Raw genomic sequence first — 20599 nt, 5'->3', positions numbered from 1 at the left:
TAGAACAAATCAGAAAAGATTAATATGTGTTGCCATAGTGAAATTAAAAGAGGAATTCATAAAAATAATTATGACTAAGTGAAAGTGTTTTTCAGGTTTGTTCATTGTTGCACAATAAAAAACAGTTATTTCTAAAGCTCGAATGTGTTGCTTGTAAACCTAAAACAGTGTACAGAAAAAAAATACATTTTATGTAAATTAGGGTGAGTAACTTCAACAGTCTAAGATATGATTTTCTGCCCTTGGGATCCTTCGGTTTGAAATGCCATTATATGGTCAGTGTAACTCAGTAAAGTTAAACTGGATGATATGAGTCTTTACTGACCATATGACGCTATTTCAAACTGCTGCTGCTGATCATGATGAGGCTTTGGTATATTTTCATGTCTGTTTGGTGGGGAAGGCCGGAAGATTTTAAGACTGTTGTGGGGATTAGAGGTCATAAAAGTGGGGTCTGGATACAGCTTAAAGGTCACAGCCCTGGTTTACATCACTTAACTGATACCTTGTGGATACATTGAATGTTTTTTAAATAAACTAGTTGCCAAAATATATAGTACATTATATAGTACTTTCTCCCATACATATCTGTTGGAAATAGCAACCTTCTACAAGGTTCCTATACTAGTTATTTGTTATGTATATAATTCAGATTGTTTAGTGTATTGTATATGTGTATATTGGTATGCAGTTTTTCTTAACTCTTTGTTGTGGGAAGGGCTGCAGACCATGTGAGCAGATCTGGGACTATACAGGACTCAGACTCCATTTTAGAATCAGTACAGTATGTTTGCAGACTCCATTAGACTTTCAGATTGGAAAGACGGAGACTCTATTAAACTCTCAGACCATAGAAATGCTATGGACTGTTGATTCTAAGAAATACGTCCTGTGCTATCTACACAGAGAAACTACTTTAAAGCCATCTGTAACTGGATCAATAAGAAATATACCTCTATGCTGAATATGTGAAGCTTGTGAGTAAACCCAACTATGTTACTTTTAAAGAAGTCTACTTATTGTTGTCTCTTGAGAACATGATTTAAACCAAGATGTTTTAAGGGAGAGTAGATTTTTGGGGGCAACTAAAAAGAAGACTTCTGAAACCCTGTTCTCTCCCTCTCCCCCCTCTCTCTATATAGATGGGTGTGTTTGTTTGTTTGTTTTTTGTGCACTGGCATATCTTTGTTCCTAACAGTTCAAAGGTATCTAGGACATCAGTCTAACAGCTGAAAAATCTAGTTGCCTTGCATGAATGCAGGTGATTGCTATTGTCCAAAAGGTTATGGAGATTTCTATTCCCAAAAAGTTATGGCATCATTTTCCCAAAAGGCTATGACTTCTAACAAGGTCATGCCTTTTCAAAGATCATAATTTTCCAAAACGATTAAGGTAGCCCAGCTCAACGTTTCATAGTTACATTCCTTTAGTATGAAATGTATTACCTCTTTTGGGTACATTTTTTTCAATCCTCTTTTTAGCCTGTAATGCTTTAAAGTAACAGAGAGCAATATTTAAAAATAAAGGTCATTATGTTTCCCCAGATAATCTGCTATAAATAGTATTCACTTGGGACTATATCTATATTGGTCCTGTTAACATTGTTCGGATGTAGCACCCATTTGACAATCATAATTTCTCATGCAACTGTTCAAATTGAGGAGATATTTAAACATAGCTTTCTAAATATAACATGAGGGCTTTTTTTTTCTTTAAGTAATCCATTATTTTTCTATCTATCTAAGTTTAAAACAATTCTGCCATTGCTGTGAAAAAATTAATATGTGTATTCAAAACAGATGCTAAAGCAGAAATGGAACTAAATCCGTCCATCATATGTAATAATGTCAAATATATAATTTATGATCTCAGGGAATTATGCCTCTTTCTAAATAAGTTCCTACTGTGTTTAGACATTCGAAAGGACAGAAGCAGCACAATAACAAAGAAAATAGATGGGGTCAGTGTTTGTTTAAGGCTCTCACAGGATGGACTAAACCACATGTGTCAAAAACAAGGCCTGTGGACCAAATCTGGACCATCTTGTCATTTTTATGTGGCCCTCCAGATGCTGGACTACAACTCGTGCATTCCTCATCATTAGACATTGTGAATGGAGCTGATGGGAGCTGTGATACAATAATATCCAGAAGACTGCAATTTGTTGTGTTAACTCAGGATAATGGGGTTTGAATTTAGACACAAGGTTTGTGAATAAAGGACATTTAACTTTAAAATGTCCTTTATTCTTTTTCCAACCTCTGAGCCACAAGTGCTGTTGGGTTGCAAAAAAAATTATAGTTGGCTCTCTGTATCCATTCAACAGCCCATTGAAAACAACTATAAGGTTGATGTGGCCATTTCAGGTTCCATTTTTTGCTAACCTCTCATTCTGTTTACCAGGAAGTTATTCGAATGGGGGGGGGGGGGGTGCCATTTTCATTTGGCAAAGATTTGGCCCATTGGCTACAATGGGAAACTTTAAAGGCTCAATCCTCAGTCAGCTAAAGGCCTATCTGCATGAAATCTAGCTCAGTTTCCGACCTCATTTACAACTACAAGCCCGCCAAGTTTCAAAACAATTTACCAATCTACTGATTTTTTAGAATTATTTTAAGTTTTAACCATAACATTTTAAAAAATAAAACAAACCACAAGAACAGGTTCTGAGAATTGTAGCCGCTGGTTGTGTCCATTCTCAGCCAATCAGAGAATGGACACAACCAGGCTTTTTACTAGCTGAGAAACAGAGAGGTAGAAACTTCAACTCTCATCATGCTCCAAGAGGAACTCAGAAACTTTTCAATGCCCGCCCCATGCAAGGGCTCCTGGGAAAGCAAGTTCTCTGGAGGAGAAGCCTAGGAAACTTTCCAAAAAGAAATGGACAGACGTTGCAATAATCCCATCTTCTCTCAAAGCACCATGTGTCAACAGCTCTCTTAATCCATGTTGCCAGGCTTTTCAGTTTCCCCCTACCAGTTCTGCTTTTGGATATTTTATGAAACGGACCACTGAATATTACAAATCTTTTTCATTCAAACGAATTCAGGCCCAAGCCTAGTGGCCCTTGATAAAAATGAGTTTGACACCCCTGGACAAAGCTCTTGCCTTTCATCATCTACTCCAAGAAATACTCCAAGACTTAAATCAAGAAATAGTTTTCTAAGATCTACAGAGACACTCGTTGGAACACCCCAGCAAGCGAGAATCCAAAAGTGGCAGGCTCAAACCCAGAACCTCAATCAATGGCTGATACCAAATGAGAGACTCTCCCCTGGGCACACAGAAAACTGGGCGACTTGGAAGGCACTGAACAGACTGCGCTCTGGCACCACGAGATGCAGATCCAACCTTCAGAAATGTGGAATCCATGACATGCGAGTGTGGAGAAGAGCAAACCACTGACCACCTGCTGCAATGCAACCTGAGCCCTGCCACATGCACAATGGAGGACCTTCTTGCGGCAACACCAGAGGCACTCCAAGTGGCCAAATACTGGTCAAAGGGCATTTAATCAACTACCAAATTTGCAAACTTTGTGTTTTATCTGTTTGTTTGTTTGTTTGTTGGTTTTGTTAAAAATGTAATACAACTGTCTGGTTGCTCCTGACAGAAATATCTACTCCAAGAAGGGATGGTTCCTTTTTAAAAAAAGAAGAGTTAAGGTACAGTATTCACATTATCTTATGAATAAATTGATTTTTGGGTTGATTTTTCACAAGAAATTCTAGACATATACATGAATATATAGGCTTCTTATCTAGCTTCCCCTAAGTTATGGGTGGACAAAGTACAGTGTGCCTGATGTTGCTAGACCACAGTCCCCATCGGTTCTCACAAGTACAGCCAGCAATAAAATATGCTCTTAGTTTAGCGCTCCAATATGTCTGCTAAACCAGCTTTCCATGATAATATTTAGACTGTCACTTTCTCTCTCTCTTTGAAAGCTAAGCTGACTCACTCATTCCTGCACACATGGAATTGGGGTCACTGCTGCATTAACAACAATTTGATCTGTATTTATATATATATCACAGACAGATAAATCAAATGGTTGTGCTGAACTAATTACAGGAGTTGCTTTTGCACTGCCTGATGATTTTTAAATGTATACAGATTTTTAAATGTATAAATGTATACACAAACATCAAAAGAAAACAGCATGCAAACCATTGCTAATCTTAGGAGTCTATCAATTATTCAGAAGTTTAGTACTTCGTGTGCTCTTATAGGCCAATCACCATGACAACATCACACTTTACCTCTTTATCTTAAAAAAAAATGAACTCTGCAAACCAATATAACTTTCAATTGTTGCATTATGTGATGTGGCACTGAATTTCCATATAATGATTAAGCAAATTCAAGGGAGATGTTGACAAGCTGGAATGTGTCCAGAGGAGGGTGACTAAAATTATCAAGGGTCTGGAGAACAAGCCCTATGAGCAGTGGTTTAAAGAGCTGGGCATGTTTAGCTTGCAGAAGAGAAGGCTGAGAGGAGATATAATAGCCATGTATAAATATGTGAGGGGAAACCATAAGGAGGAGGGAACAAGCTTGTTTTCTGCTGCCCTGGAGACTAGGACATGGAACAGTGGCTTCAATCTACAGGAAAGGAGATTCCATCTGAACATTAGGAAGAACTTCCTAACAGTGAGAGCTGTTCAGCAGTGGAACTCTCCGCCCTGGAGTGTGATGGAGGCTCCTTCTTTGGAGGCTTTTAAACAGTGGCTGAATGGCCATCTGTTGGGGATGCTTTGAAAGTGATTTTCCTGTTTCTTGGCAGGGGTTGGATTAGATGGCCCACAAGGTCTCTTCCAACTTTATGATTCTAAGGACTTACAGCAGTTTCATCTGGTTAGTTTCTCCTAGTACAAGGTTATGACATCCAACCTTGCGTTTAAAAACTTGATTAGTAAATATGAATGGCAAGAAAATCCTTACAAATGAGTGAGGAGAGGAGAGGCAGCGAAAAGGAATACAATCTCTATCCTGCTAGAGGAGAAACCAACTGAGCTACCAAAAAACAGAAGTTTCTTCCTCCTGGCAGTGAGGTATTTGGTTCTTCCATTTGCTATCCGGCCCATCCAAACAGGCCACTGTTATTTCTTTTTGCCAGATCTTTGTGGGCTTATTTTATTTACAAAGCTGCCTAAACAAGTTTTGCACTCTTATCACTTCCTTTATATTAGGCAAGTAGGAGTTTTGAGGTATTCAAAAATACAGCATGCTCCCACCACATTGTATATTGTGCTCTTGGCACTAAGAGATCTGAATGATCTTGGGCAAAACCAAAACAATGTTTACAACAAAAGAAAGAACTATTTTGAAAAACGCACGAGACAAAAATGTCAAATAGCATAATAAACCAACACTGCTATTCTGAAAACCATAAATAAGAATGAAAGCTGTCACCTTAACTAACAGGACTATTGTCAGTTGCGTCCTCAACAGAAAGAAGTATGGTCTTTCAACCCATCAGAGCCCATCATAAAAAGGGCATGCTCATCAGGTCACTGACTATCAGGTCACTGGGACTCTCATCGCAGTAAATGGGCAAAACTGCCTCCAAACAGAGGAAGTTAGACTCATTTTAACTGGCCCAGATAGTTTGCTGTGATCTTGGGCAAATAATGAAGAAATCTATTGGACCTATGGAATGCGAAACACTGACCATGAGACTGTTTATTGTTGTGCTATGGTGCTATATATTGATGTTTTTAATTTGTTAATTGTTTAATTATTGTAATTGTTTTTATATTTGTATGTATTTGGATAAGGGCATCGAATTGTGCCTTCTTTTTGTAAGCCGCCCTGAGTCCCCCCTCGGGGGTGAGAAGGGCGGGGTATAAGTAGCAGAAATAAATAAAATAAATAAATAAATCTTGGACATGACTTCTTTTGTGTCAAGTTCCAAGGGACCTAGCCTTAGAACCCACTTCAAAACTTCAGCCCACTTGAAAAATAAAGAACACAACACACTACGTGCTTTTAAGCAGCCTAGCCTTAGAACACACTTTCAAAATTTTAGCTCACCTCTGAAATGTAAGTAATAAAGAACACAACACTAACTGTGTGCAGAGTGCCTATATGCCACACTAGGGGCCCCTGGTGGCACAAAGCATTATACCCTTATGCCGACAGGACTGAAGACTGACAGGTCAGAGATTCGAATCTGGGGAGAGCTGGATGTGCTCCCTCTGTCAGCTCCAGCTCCTCATGCAGGGACATGAGAGAAGCTTCCCACAAGGATGGTAAAACATCAAAAACAACCTGACATCCCCTGGGCAACATCGTTGCAGGCGGCCAGTTCTCTCCACCAGAAGCGACATGCAGTTTCTCAAGTCGCTCCTGACACACACACATACCACACTAAGAAGAAAGACTGCTATTGTGCACAGAATGTTTGATTATGCTCAGATCTTTAAAAAGTGATTTAATACAAATAATAAAAATAAGTTAAACAAACACCTTTCCCCTTCTTGTTGCATGCAGGTAGAGGTTTTTTAAATGATGCAACATTGGTGGCATAGAAGAAGTTAAGACTGCTTCATCAGAGATGCTAAAAAAAGATAGCATCACAGTCTCCAAAGTGTAGCTGTGCCCTCTGCTCTGGAGTAGACAGCAACTTAACCTCAGTCCTACGCATTTGTTCAGAATATGCATATACTTTTTCCACTTACAGCATCAACCAAGGAAGAGTCAAGGAGAGCGGGTGATACTGGAGAATCACAGAATTGGAAGAGACCACAAGGACCATCAAGTCCAACCCCTTGCCATGCAGGAAAACACAAACAAAGCATTTGTGAAAGTTGTCTAGAAAACACCATCATCATAATCAATTGATGAAGAATCTTCACAGTGGCACAATCAGTTAAACCATTATGCTACTGAACTGCTAACCTGAAGGTTGGGAGTTGAAATCTGTGAGATAGGATAAGCTCCCGTCTGTCAGCTCCAGCTCTTGCTAACCTAGCAGTTCAAAAACATTCAGATAAATAGGTACTGCATCGGTAGGAAAAGGCAAAGAGACGCTCCAAGTAATCTTGCTGGCCACACAACCAGAAGATGACAACGCAAGTTCCTCGGCTTGAAAATGGAGAAACGTATCTCCCCAAAGCACCACCTTCAGAAGCTGGAAATGAAAGGAGAAGCCTGTGCTTTTGTTTCTGTGTACATATGATTGTAAAGGCATTGAATGTTTGCCTATGTATGTAAATGCTGTAATCTGCTCTGAGTCCCCTGGGGAGAAGTGCAGAATATAATAAAGTGCAATTATTATTATTGTTATTGTTATTATTATTATTATTATTATTATTATTATTATTATTATTATGTGCAGAGTGGAATGATTGAATGCCAATATGGAAATAATACTGAAACTGAAGTTTCAAAAATTGGGAGATCAGACAAGTTCAAAAATAATGTTGGGGCTATAGGTGCTGGCATAGTAGCCAGTGCAATCATTGGTGTAGGTATAACTGGATGAATCAAAGGAATCCCACTCAGTATCGGACTGGATATACTGGCTGCAGGGGAAGAGAGACACCACAGCTAATGGATTGTATTTGGGTCACTCCATATATGACTTGTGGTGTGCCCTCAATGTCTGTTCTAATGCAGAACAGCAAAGCAAGAGGAGTCACATCATGATGAGAAGGCTTCTTACACCTCATCCTCTGAGTAGGAGCCCACGCAGAGCACTTCTCATGATCCCTAGGAAGTCGCAATCCTTATAGGTTCTCAAGTACAGAAGACAGAGGGAGTCATTCCGGCTCTGGCACTTGCGAGGGAATCTGAGCAGGAGATAAAAATGCCATGCAGGAGTCTCATATTCAATGTGCTATTTTTCTCCTTTACATCTCTAATGCCTAGAAGGTTCTAGACTTATATTAAGTATCTTACCAAATTTAATATTAAGTCATTAGCTGAAGTGCATGAAATATTGTTAAGGAAAAATAGCCAAATTCCTTCCTTCTTTGCAATTGTGAGTCCATTCTCGCAGATGAAAGTCGGTTCTCAATATTATGCCTCAGGATTCTTTCACACTTTTTTGTGTAACTGAGACTCAGAGCATGAGATGAAATTAAATATATAGGAGCAGGTTCAGTTTATATCAGCTCACCAGGGGCAAGTGAAGTGTTCAAATTTGAATTCATTTGTAAATTCCTATGCTCTCTTTTCCTTTCCTTTATATATGTGACTGCCTGTTAACAGTACTTTGGAACGATACTGAAACAAGAATAAAATGTCACACCCCGACACTGCTTTGCCTAGCCAAATCTATTTCGAGAATGAGTGTGCATGTGCGTGCGTGCAAACACATGAGAACATGTAGGTCACCTGAGGGCATTCCATGTGACAAAACGTTACTTGCTTGTTATCGTTTGGTGCCAGATGGAAATACTCCTTCTTTCTCTAGGAACTGTCTAGCCCTTTATTTTAATTTTACTGTAATGATTTCTGTTCTCTGAGAGTTTAAATAATTTATTATAATTTTTGTTTATGATTGTCATGTTTCAAACTGTCTCTTCCATTTGGAGGAAAACAGAGTTACACATTGTCTGAAAATAAATAGAATAATTGTCCCAAGTCAGCGACCTGTTGCCTGTACAGGTGGAACATCTCTTACCTGAAACGCTTGTGACCAGAAGTATTTTGGATTTTGGGAATTGCTGTATTTGCATATACAGTGAGATATCCTGGAGATAGGATCAAAGTTTAAATATGAAAGTAATTTATGCTTCTTATACACATAGCCAGAAGGTAATTTTATACATAATTTGTTTAATAATTTCGTACAGGAAACAAAGTTTGTATACATAAAGCAAAGCTGTCATCTCAGCCATGTGTGACAGTTTTAGAATAGTTTGGATTTTGTAATTCTCTATAAGAGATACACAACCTGTGCTGCTTTGTCCAGAGTGCTGAATTACAACTTCTTCCAGTGTCTGAGCAGTATTCAAGCTTATTCATTTTGTTACCAGTCGAACTAAAAGTGAGTACTTATTATTATTAAACCTGTCAACATAGCTTTAGCACAGTGTGTTAAACCGCCAGCTGCAGAAAATCTTGCTGACCAAAAGGTCAACAGTTCAAGCCCAGGTTGAGGTGAGCTCCCAACCATCTGCCCAGCTTCTGCTCACCTAGCAGTTCGAAAACAATAATGTGATAAATAGGTACCACTTAGGCGGGGAGGTAATAAAAGGTACCCATGAGGACATGCTGGTGATTCAATTGGGAGAGCATCAAAAGCAAGCATGGGCAAACGTTTTTTGCCTTGGGGCCGCATTGTGGGCTCAGCTGGGAAGGCTGGGCCAGGAGGGAGGGAGCTGGGCACATGCTGGGCAGGGAAGGCCCAGGAATGGACTGGGTCAGGAAGGGTCAGGGCAGAACCAGAGTCATCCTCAGGTTGTCTTCCCAGCATAAGGGCGGGGCTACTCGCCTCACCCTTATGCTGGGAGGACGGCGGGACACGTAGTGATTGCCTCGATCCTCCTCACCATCCTCCTCCCCTGATCCTTTTGGCATTATGCTGGAAGGAGGGCAAGACAGGCAGTGACTAAGAGTACTCTGGGGGGGGGGCTCTCAGCTGCTGCATGCCTTCCTTGAGCTGTTACCCTGGCATAAGGATGGGGCTGCTTGCACTGTTCTTATGCCGGGAGAAAGTGGAGGGTGAGCCACATTGTGGGTGAGAATGCTCCAGATGGCTCTCTGCTGCTGCGTGTCTTCCTTTTTGGCATAAGGATGCATAAGTTGCTGTGCCTTTATGCCAGGATGACAGGGAAAATGAAGGGCTTGAGGTAAGCATCCAGGTGGCCGCATCTGGCCCATAGGCCTTAGTTTTCCCATGCCTGGTCTTAAGGCAACAAAGCTCCTCCACATGGAAGATGGAGAGATGGAGAGACAGCACTCCCTCCCCATGGTCGGAGTCAAGCACAGCCTCCAGATGCAGGAGATGGAAAAAGATGGGAAGCCTTTACCTCTGTTTATGTATTATCTGTCTTTGTTAATTGTATAATGGTATTGAATGTTTGCCATATATGTATACTGTAATCTGTCCCAAGCCTTGGGGAGATAGGGCAAAATATAAATAAAGTATATGATGATGATGATGATGATGATGATTATTATTATTATTATTAACAGAACTAGAACTAAGCCAACATGGAACTAGAAGTATACATAACTATATTGTAAGAATCATCCTGGTTAACTTTCACACACAAACTTATCATTATGCAAAGGGCAATGTGGGAGGTGGCATAAAGAATGGTGTCAGTTGGAAAGTTCTTTAATCAAGTGGAGAAGAAAATAACAGAAAATAAATTTTAGCAACATCCTTTCTTTCATTGCAATTTTCAGTGATAGCTTTTCAGTGATACTTTTCCATCTCCCATGCCTTTCTAAAGAGTGTCACAACTCTGCTGAGATTGTGGACAGAAGTGAGGCTACAAGGGAGAGGAGGATGACTGAAAATTGGCACTCTCCATGTCCTAATGATAGGAATCTTTGCTGAAATCAAGAGGCATCTGTCAGCAGCAATGACACAACTTGACTACAAAACTCCAGACACAACCTACAGCGGTAGACAGAATGCCACCATTATTATATTCAGTCTTTTTATAAATATTTTAATAGGCTATGATTAGAAGATTATTATTTATGCACCAGTTCCATTTTCTGTTGAGCTGAAGCCTTCAACTTACAAACAGAATGAACTTACACTTAGAATAAAAATCATTCTGGAAATCAGGATGGAAAAAATTGATGTTGCCCAGTCTTTTGGGCTTCCAATAGCCATACAAACAAATATGGGAGTGACTGCAAACTATTGTAAATACAAATCATTAAATGGGTGTTTTTAAAGTAAGCAAGTCATTCTTGTTTTGCCAAAAATGAGTTGTTCAGGGGAATTGGGGGAGGCTAGATGTACAAAAGCAGCCACGGGGCTATATCAGGCTTAAGCATCTGAGGGGGAAAAGGAAGGGGCCTGAGGCTGTTAGGAATAGTGGGAGCTGAAGTCCAAAACACTTAAAGGGCCAAAGTTTGCCCTTTCCTGGTATATATGTTAGGAATTAGTAGCCCCTGGTGGCACATTGGGTTAAACTGCTGAGCTGCTGAACTTGCTCACCGGAAGGACACAGGTTTGAATCCAGGGAGCGGCGTGAGCTCCCGCTGTTAGCCCCAGATTCTGCCAAACTAGTGGTTCAAAAACATGCAAATGTGAGTAGATCAAAAGTACCACTCCGGTGGGAAGGTAACAGCACTCCATGAAGTCATGTTGGCCACATGACCTGGGAGGTGTCTATGGACAACACTGGCTCTTGGGCTTAGAAATGGAGATGAGCACCAACCGCCAGAGTTGGACATGACTGGACTTAATGTCAGGGAAAAACCTTTACCTTTTACTATGTTAAGAATTGTGGGAGTTGAAGTCCAAAACACCCGGAGGGCCAAAGTTTGCCTTTACCTGGGCTATATGTACTCTCTATAAACTATAATTATCCCTTCTGTGAACTATAATTTCTAAGATAATTTTGTGAAGTCTCATTTTTACAACAAATCCAATCTGTGAACTAAATCCACCAATTCTTCATATAAAAAGATGTGCTATACTGTCCTTTTAGTCACATAGTACTCACATAAAGTTACCCCTCCATGGCTTCCAAGTTGGATTTAAATTATTGTTGGATGCCTTCAAGTGTTTCCAGTTTATGAGAACCTTAAATAGAACCTATCACGAGAATTATTTTGGAAAGTTGTTTTCCGGTGGAGTTTGCCTTTGCCTACATCTGAGCTGAAAGGGTCTGACTTGCCCAAGGTCACCTGGGGGTTTCCATGGCCAAGCAAAAATTTGAATTTTGATCTTTAGAGCTGTAGTCCAATGCTTAAGCCATTTGCACAATGCTGGCTCACAAATTTCAATTACTACAAGTTGATTATATTCAGTTTTTGTTTGTTTGTTTTTTTGTGTCAGGAGTGAATTGAGAAACTGAAAGTCGCTTCTGGTGTGAGAGAATTGGCTGTCTGGAAGGACGTTGCCCAGAGGACACCCGGATGTTTGATGTTTTACCATCCTTGTGGAAGGCTTCTCTCATGTCCCCACATGGGGAGCTGGAGCTGACAGAGAGAGCTCAACCCACTCTCCCCAGATTCGAACCACTGAGCTATTGGTCAGCAATCCTGCTGGCACAAGGGTTTAAGCCATTGCGCCATCGGGGGCTTCTTCAATTTTAGTAATACATTCAGATTAAATTAGTAGTACTGAGTGTAGAATCAGTATATCTCTGAAGAATTTCAATTACCACAGGGATATACTGATTTCACACTCAGTGGTACTAAGTTAAATCTGAATGTATTACTAAGCCTAAATATAATCAACATTGATACAATGTGCATTACGTTCTTTTATGGATATGGTGTAGCGCACATAAAATAATAGTCATTCCCACTCTCCCTTGTTCATTCATCACCCTTCTTTGAAACATGTAGCCAACAGGAAGATTGCAATAGGGGACCAAATAATGACTTTTATTCTGTCATTGTAATATAGATATACAATATATAATGTATACAGCAAAATAAATTATTTTCATAATATAAAGTGTAATCTTAGAATCATCGATTCATAGAGTTGGAAGAGACCTCATAGGCCATCCAGTCCAACAGCCAAGAAGCAGGAAAATCACATTCAAAGAACCCTTGACAGATGGCCATCCAGCCTCGTTTAAAAGAAGGGGCCTCCACCACACTCTGGAACAGAGAGTTCCACTGCTGAATAGCTCCCATTGTTAGGTAGTTTTTCCTAATGTTCAGGTGGAATCTCCTTTCCTGTCGTTTGAAGCCATTGCTCCGCTCCCTAGTCTCCAGGGCAGCAGAAAACAAGCCTGCCCCCTCCTCCCTATGACTTCCCCTCACATATTTATATATGACTATCATGTCTCCACTCAGCCTTCTCTTCTGCAGGCTAAACATGCCCAGCTCTTTAAGCCACTCCTCATAGGGCTTGTTCTCCAGACCCTGGATCATTTTAGTTGTCCTCCTCTGGACACTTTCCAGCTTGTCAACATCTCCCTTCAATTGTGGTGCACAGTATTCCAGGTGTGGTCTGACCAAGGCAGAATAGAGGGGAAGCATGACTTTCCTGGATCTAGACACTAGACTCCTATTTATGCAGGTGAAAATCCCATTGGCTTTTTGGCTGCCTGCATGACATTGTTAGCTCATTTTTAATTTGTTGCCCATGAGGACTCCAAGATCTTTTTCACATGTACTGCTCTCAGGCCAGGCATTCCCCATTCTGTATCTTTGCATTTTGTTTTTTCTGACTATTGTACTTTGTGCATATTTTTAAGTAGGAGAGAAATCTCTTCTATTATATATCCATTAATTCATGGCACCTGTAAGCAGATTTTTAACCCAACACAAGACTAGAGAAGGGCTGGCTTTAGTGCAGCAGGTTAATCACCAGCTGCAGCAGTTGCAGTACAGCTTGCCAACCGAAAGGTTAACAGTTCAAAGACTGGTCAGGCTCCTGACGTTCTGTCCAGCTCCCCTGCCCACTCAGTGGATCGAAAACAGCAATGTGTGTAGATGAACAGGAACTGCATTAAGCAGTGAGGTATTTTAGGCATGGTGTTTCGGAGGAAAGTTTATAAAGTGCTTTGTTAAGGAGATGGAGTGATAGCACCCCCTGTGGCCAGAACTGAGCACAGCCTCCAAAAGATGCTGAATGATGAGAACAAGCCTAAATATACTGTAAATACTCCAGTATAAGCCTAGTTTTTCTGCCCTTTTTTAGGCTGAAAAAGCCCTCCTCAGCTTATACTTGGGGAAGGGTCCTGGTGGGAAGGTGTAAGGCTGAAAAAAGGGCTTATTTCAGCCCCCCCCCCCCCCCCGCCTTCCTGCCAGGACCCTCACCTCTCTGCACAGCAACCCAGCTCACCTTCCTCTTCTCCTTTCTTGGTGCAGAGAGCGCCTTCCTCTCCTCCTCTCTCAGTGCCAGTCTTTCCAACTTTTCTTATTCATATACACACAGCATATCCCTCAAAATGTATAGTTAAAATAAACTATGCTGATTATTGGAAGGATATGTAAGCACATTTACATCGAAGCAGGTTAAAATAATGATTGAATCAGAGTTGGACAGTCTTATCTTAAATTACAGTTTTATGTAAATATTAAAACATTTAACCTACTGATGGCTCGATTAACCTAATTGTATTGATATCTATTTTTATTTTGAAATTTACCAGTAGCTGCTGCACTTCCCAGCCTCAGCTTATACTCGAGTCAATACGTTTTCCCAGATTTTTTGAGGTAAATTTACGTGCCTTTGCTTATATTCAGGTTGGCATATACTTGAGTATATACGGTACTTCTATCTGTTGTCTGTCTTGTCATTGTATAATCGGCATTGAATGTTTGCTGTAGATGTATACTATGATCCACCGAGTCCCCTTCATGGTGAAAAGGGTGGAATATAAGAACTGTAAATAAAAATGTATTGCTCTCCAAGTGTGGGCGAACTACAAAGCCCAGCCAGTTGTGAAGCATGTTGGCAGTTGCATAGAAAGGTTTCCCACTCCTGGCCTAACAGTATATTAGTCTAATAGCATATTAGACTATGTGGTATTCAATTAGGTTTGAACCTCCTGTGCACATCAATAGCTGTTACACACCACATATGCCCTTCCTACCGTCTTCAAGGAGGCTAGTGATGCACTGATCTATAGCTTTTAATGTCACCAAAGGTTAATATGATTCACTCATGAAATGACAACATCCATTAAGTAGCTTCCTTCCTTATAAATTATTCTTTTGAACAATGTAATAGCTGATTTTAATTAACTGAAGGATAAAACAAAGGGGAGTTGATGACGATGAGAACATCGCCATTAGACCCTTATCTCCAGTTCATGTCAGGAGCAACTTGAGAAACTGTAAGTCGCTTCTGGTGTGAGAGACTTGGCTGTCTGCAAGGACGTTGCCCAGGGGATGCCTGGATTTTTGATGTTTTACAATCCCATGGGAGGCTTCTCTCAGTTCCCCACATGGGGAGCTAGAGCTGATAGACGGGAGCTCACCCCACTCCCCAGATTTGAATCGCCAAACTTTTGGTCAGAAGTCCTGCCAGCACAACAGTTTAACCTCCATTGAATGTTAGAAATTTTACAAATCTAACTTTAAAAAAAAGAAGCCCATTGACCCAGCAATTTATAGAAGTTAGTACATACAGAAAATGCACCATGCCTATTATACCACTCTGGCACCACAGCACATATATACTCTGAGTAGACATATCAAAAATTAAATGTAACTTCACTGAGACTGACTTCCAAATAAAGATGCTTCGGAACACAATCTACACCAGTCTAGACAGGACACTTCGAAATGACCCTATTTAGAAATATGCATTAAAATAATCTTAGAAATAGCTACTGATGAAGTCGCTTCCTTTTTTGGTACTCAAAAATGGATCACACTATTTATAAAGGTGCACAAATATAAAATGTATCCAAAAATAAGTTAGCTGGCACACAGAGTGGATGGCAGGACCAGGAAGAGTATTTCTTAGTCTTCAAAGCTTGAGAGAGACAGACATCCATTAGCATCCAAGTCAGGGTTTCTCAACCTTCCTAATGGCGTGACCCCTTAATACAGTTCCTCATGTTGTGGTGACCCCCAACCATAAAATGATTTTTGTTGCTACTTCATAACTGTAATTTTGTTACTGTTATGAATTGATGTGTAAATATCTGATATGCACGATGTATCTTCATTCACTGGACCAAATTTGGCACAAATACTCGATATGCCCAAATTTGAATACTGGTGGGGTTGGGGGTGGGGGGGGGGTGGGGTTGATTTTGTCATTTAGGAGTTGTAGTTGCTGAGATTTATAGTTCACCTACAACCAAAGAGCATTCTTTACCCCACCAACGAGGGAATTGAACCCAACTTGGCACACAGAACTCAATTGACCAACAGAAAATACTGGAAGGGTTTGGTGAGCATTGGCCTTGATTTTTGGAGTTATAGTTCACCTACATCCAGAGAGCACTATGGACTCAAACAATGATGGATCTGTATTGTTGTAAGTTTTTTGAGCTGTATGGCCATGCTCCAGCAGCATTCTCTCCTGACGTTTCACCTACATCTATGGCAGGCATCCTCAGAGGTTGTGAGGTCTCAACCTGTGAGGATGCCTGTCATAGATACAAGTGAAACGTCAGGAGAGAATGCTTCCGGAACATAGCCATACAGCCCGAAAAACTTACAACAACCCAGTGATTCCGGCCATGAATGCCTTTGACAACACAATGATGGCTCTGGACCAAACTTGGCACAGATACTCAATATGCCCAAATGTGAACAGTGGTGGAGTTTGGGGAAAACAGACATTGACATTTGGGAGATGCTGTTTCTGGGATTTATAGTTCGCCTACAATCAAAGAGCATTCCGAACCTCACCATTGATAGAATTGGGCTAAACTTCCCCCACAGATCCCCCATGACCAAAAGAAAATACTGTGTTTTCTGATGGACTTTGGTGACCCTCCTGAAACCCCCCCCCCTCGTGAAGCCCCCCAGGGGTCCCGACCCCCAGGTTGGGAAATGCTGATCCAAGTGGTCATAATTTAAATCAGGCATGGGCAAAATTGGTGCTTAAGCGGTTGAGGGGGAAAAGGAAAGGCCCTGAGGCTGTTAGGAACGGTGGGAGTTGCAGTCCAAAACACCTGGAGGGCCCAAGTTTGCCTGATTTAAATTATATTTATATAATACTAGACATCCCCTGCCATGTGTTGCTGTGGCCCAGTCTGTGTATATGTGTTTTCTGTGTATATATGTGTGTGTATATATTTGTGATTGTGTGTATATATGTGTGTTTGCATATATATATACACACACAGAGTATTCCACTTATTGCGGGGGTTACGTTTCAGGACCTCACGCAATAAGTGAAAAACCGCGATGTAGGGATACTATATTTATTTTAATATTTATACATAATTTTAGTAGTTATACACTATTTTAAGCATCTCGGAGAGCGGTGGCGGCAAAAATCCGCAAAATACCGCAATATATATTTTAAATTAATATTTTTTGAAAACTGCAAAATAGAGAGTCCACTAAAAGCGAACTGCGAAGTAATGAGGCAACACTGTATGTGGTTTTGTATATGCATTGTAATGTATCTTTTATATTTTTGGCTTTTAAGTCTCTTCTGCTGTGTTTTCCAGTGTTTGTATGAGTGATGGTTACTTGTTGGCCTGATAGGTGTATCGTGTCCAAATTTGGTGTCAATTCATCCAGTGGTTTTTGAGTTATGTTAATCCCACAAACGGACATTACATTTTTATTTATATAGATTTTACGGGAAGTTTCCAAGTGACAAAGACTATTTTCAATTGATGCTTTACATCTACAGTACATCGGTCAGGACTAAAAAACATTAAGTGTTTGTTAGCACACCAGCAATTTGAAATCTGAATGGCTCCAGATCAGGCTTGGGCAAACTTGGGCTCTCCAGGTGTTTGGACTCCAACTCCCACCATTCCTAACAGCCTCAGGCCCTTTCCTTTTCCCCCTCAGCCGCTTAAGCGGCTGAGGGGGAAAAGGAAGGGGCCTGAGGCTGTTAGGAATGGTGGGAGTTGGAGTCCAAAACACCCAAAGGGCCCAAGTTTACCCATACTTGGTTTAGATACTGATCAAATCGATAATTCCTTGGGGAAAGAGCTATTTTGGGCAGCTCTTAAGGCATCCCACTTTCCTTCAAAGGAGAAAAGGAGGAGACATGGTGTCTCCAACTGGAGGATAGATAATACATGGCTTTTGTTGTACACAAACTGGCAAATCCTGCTCTGGCAGACTGAGCGCGTGGGCATCATCACCCAAGGGGCAGAGAAACAGAGCAAGAAGAAAGAGAAGAAAAAGCAAAGAGATTGGAACCACTTGCCTTTTCTTTCCATGGAAGGGGGTCTAATAAATCTACCCCTCCAGAGGAATGACTACTATTCGTGGAAGAAAAAGAGGCATGAGAGAGGGGGGGATAGTGTTGAGAAGAGGGAAATCAACAGGGATGCTGGGGAGGAGGAGAGGAGGAGATGGAGAGGAGGCAAGGCAAGCCAAGGCGCATGGTGAGCTCAAAGGTGAGCATGAAACGCAGGTAATGCCCAACTCCTGGAGCCTGGCTGCCAAGGAAACTTTCCCTCGGCTCCCCACGAGTGAAGCCTAACAAAAACAGGGATGGAGATGGAGGGAGGGAAGAAGGGGGAGGAAAGAGAGAAAGGGGACCAGGGGCTCGCCCTCCTCCGCCGCCCACAGCTTGGACCAAACTGAGCCAAAGGGAAGGGGCATCAGCCTGGGAGGAAGGGCTCCCCTCTGGCCCCCGACTCACCCTATTGTCGCCCCCCCCTCCTCTTCCTCCGGTTCTTCTTCTTCTCCTTCCTCCCCTGCCTCTTGTCAAGTGGATGCCGTCCCCACCCTCCCGACGCTGCGTTTCCGAGGTCCGCCCCTGACTCCGCTTGGCACCGCCTCGCCCCGCACCTGGGTCCTGGTGCCCCTTCCACGCTTTGCAAAGGCAGGAGAGCAGGGCAAGGGAAAGGGCTTCAGCCTGGCAGGGAGCTCTACAGGCAGAGATAGATAGATAGAGATAGGTAGGTAGGTAGATAGATAGATAGATAGACAGATAGATAGATAGATAGATAGATAGATGCGAAAGGGTCGTAACATTTGCTTGTTGAATCCCAGTTCATCATGGATAAACAAAGCCCTAAACAAAGCCCTTCACAATACAGTTCGGTAGGCTGTTAGGAATTGTGGGAGTCATAGAATTATCGAGTTGGAAGAGACCTCATGGGCCATCCAGTCAACCCCTCATGGATAAAGAAACATCTCTCCTAAACAAAGCCCTCCACAATACAATCCCGTAGGCTGTTAGGAATTGTGGGAGTCATAGAGTTGGAAGAGACCTCATGGGTCATCCAGTCCAACCCCCTGACAAGAAGCAGGAAAGCTGCATTCAAAGCACCCCCGACAGATGACCATCCAGTCTCTGTTTAAAAGCCTCCAAAGAAGGAGCCTTCACCACACTCCGAGGCAGAGAGTTCCACTGCTGAACAGCTTTCCCAGGCCCGTAGCCAGGATTTTGATGGGGGGGGGGGGTTGATTCGAAGGGGGGTGAGGATCTACCCTAGCAAACCTTTTGTGTTGTTATCCCAATATCCCCATGCATATGGGATATATTGAGCATGGTGATCAGATCATGCTATGAATAAACATAACATTTTAAATCAGGGATCCTCAAACTAAGGCGCGGGGGCCGGATACGGCCCTCCAAGGTCATTTACCCAGCCCTCGCTCGGTGTCAACCTAAATCTGAAAGCACACAACAACAACAACAACAACAACAATCCTATCTCATCAGCCAAAAGCAAGGAGCCCCCGGTTGCGCAGTGGGTTAAACCCCTGTGCCAGCAGGACTGAAGACCGACAGGTTGCAGGTTTGAATCCAGGGAGAGTGTGGATGAGCTCTTTCTATCAGCTCCAGTTCCTCATTGCGGGGACATGAGAGAAGCCTCCCACAAGAATGGTAAAACATTAAAAAAAAATCTGGACGTCCCCTGAGCAACGTCCTTGCAGACGGCCAATTCTCTCACACCAGAAGTGACTTGCAGTTTCTTAAGTTGCTCCCGACACGACAAAACAAAAACAAAAAAAAAAGCCCATGCATATGGGATATATTGAGCATGGTGATCAGATCATGATATGAACAAACGTAACAGTTTAAATAATGTACCAGTAAGGGCCTTCTCGCAGACCACCCTGAGAATTTCGGGGGGGGGGGGCTGAAGCCCCTCAAGCCTCCCCCCTCCCCCCCTCTACATACCTGGCTCTCACAGTCAGGAAGTTCTTCCTAATGTTCAGGTGGAATCTCCTTTCTTGCATTTGAAGCCATTGCTCCACGTCCTAGTCTCCAGGGCAGCCGAAAACAACAACAACAACAACAACAACAACAAAACTTTATTTATACCCCACCACCATCTCCTCAAGGGGACTCGGGGCGGCTTACATGAGGCCAAGCCCAGCAATACAATACATCAATATACAACAGAACACAGCAATAAATATAAAGCAATAAAAATACAATACAAAAAAACGTTATAAATAACACATCAAACAATATAAAATCTCAACATTTAAACACAGAAATCAGTCATGGTGGGCAGGACCGGTTCCAATAGATTAAAAATTAAAAACACTGGGTGAGACAGCAGTGTAATGTATCAGGACAGGGGCTCCGGTGAATAAAGTAGGGTTTGATTGCACTAACAGATAGAATAAAGTGCTTCCGAGGGCATTTTTGCAGGAATTGGTCAGGTCAGGGAATTATTGGTCATTCATTCATTGAAGGCACACTGGAACAGCCAGGTTTTCAAGCTCTTCCTGAAGACTGCCAGAGTGGCAGCTTGCCTAATATCTCTGAGGAGCGGGTTCCAGAGCCGAGGGGCCACCACAGAGAAGGCCCTCACCCTCGTCCCCACAAATCGCACTTGTGATGGGGGTGGGAGCGAGAGAAGGGCCTCTCTGGAAG

General features: G+C 41.9%; 1 protein-coding gene across 1 annotated transcript in view; it reads right to left on the bottom strand.

The window, feature by feature from the left end:
* Positions 1 to 18517, bottom strand: part of FRY (FRY microtubule binding protein) — a 279389-nt gene extending 260872 nt beyond the window's left edge. Inside the window, exon 1 of the mRNA XM_060770859.2 lies at positions 18404 to 18517. The gene's annotated coding sequence lies outside the window, so the exon portion shown is untranslated. The remainder of the gene's footprint in view (positions 1 to 18403) is intronic.
* Between the last annotated feature and the right edge of the window lie 2082 nt (positions 18518 to 20599).

The sequence above is a fragment of the Anolis sagrei genome, chromosome 3, assembly GCF_037176765.1.
Source record: "Anolis sagrei isolate rAnoSag1 chromosome 3, rAnoSag1.mat, whole genome shotgun sequence".
NCBI classification, from domain to species: domain Eukaryota; kingdom Metazoa; phylum Chordata; class Lepidosauria; order Squamata; family Dactyloidae; genus Anolis; species Anolis sagrei.
The sequence above is the reverse complement of the archived record's forward strand: the minus strand, read 5'-3'. Positions and strand labels throughout refer to the sequence as shown.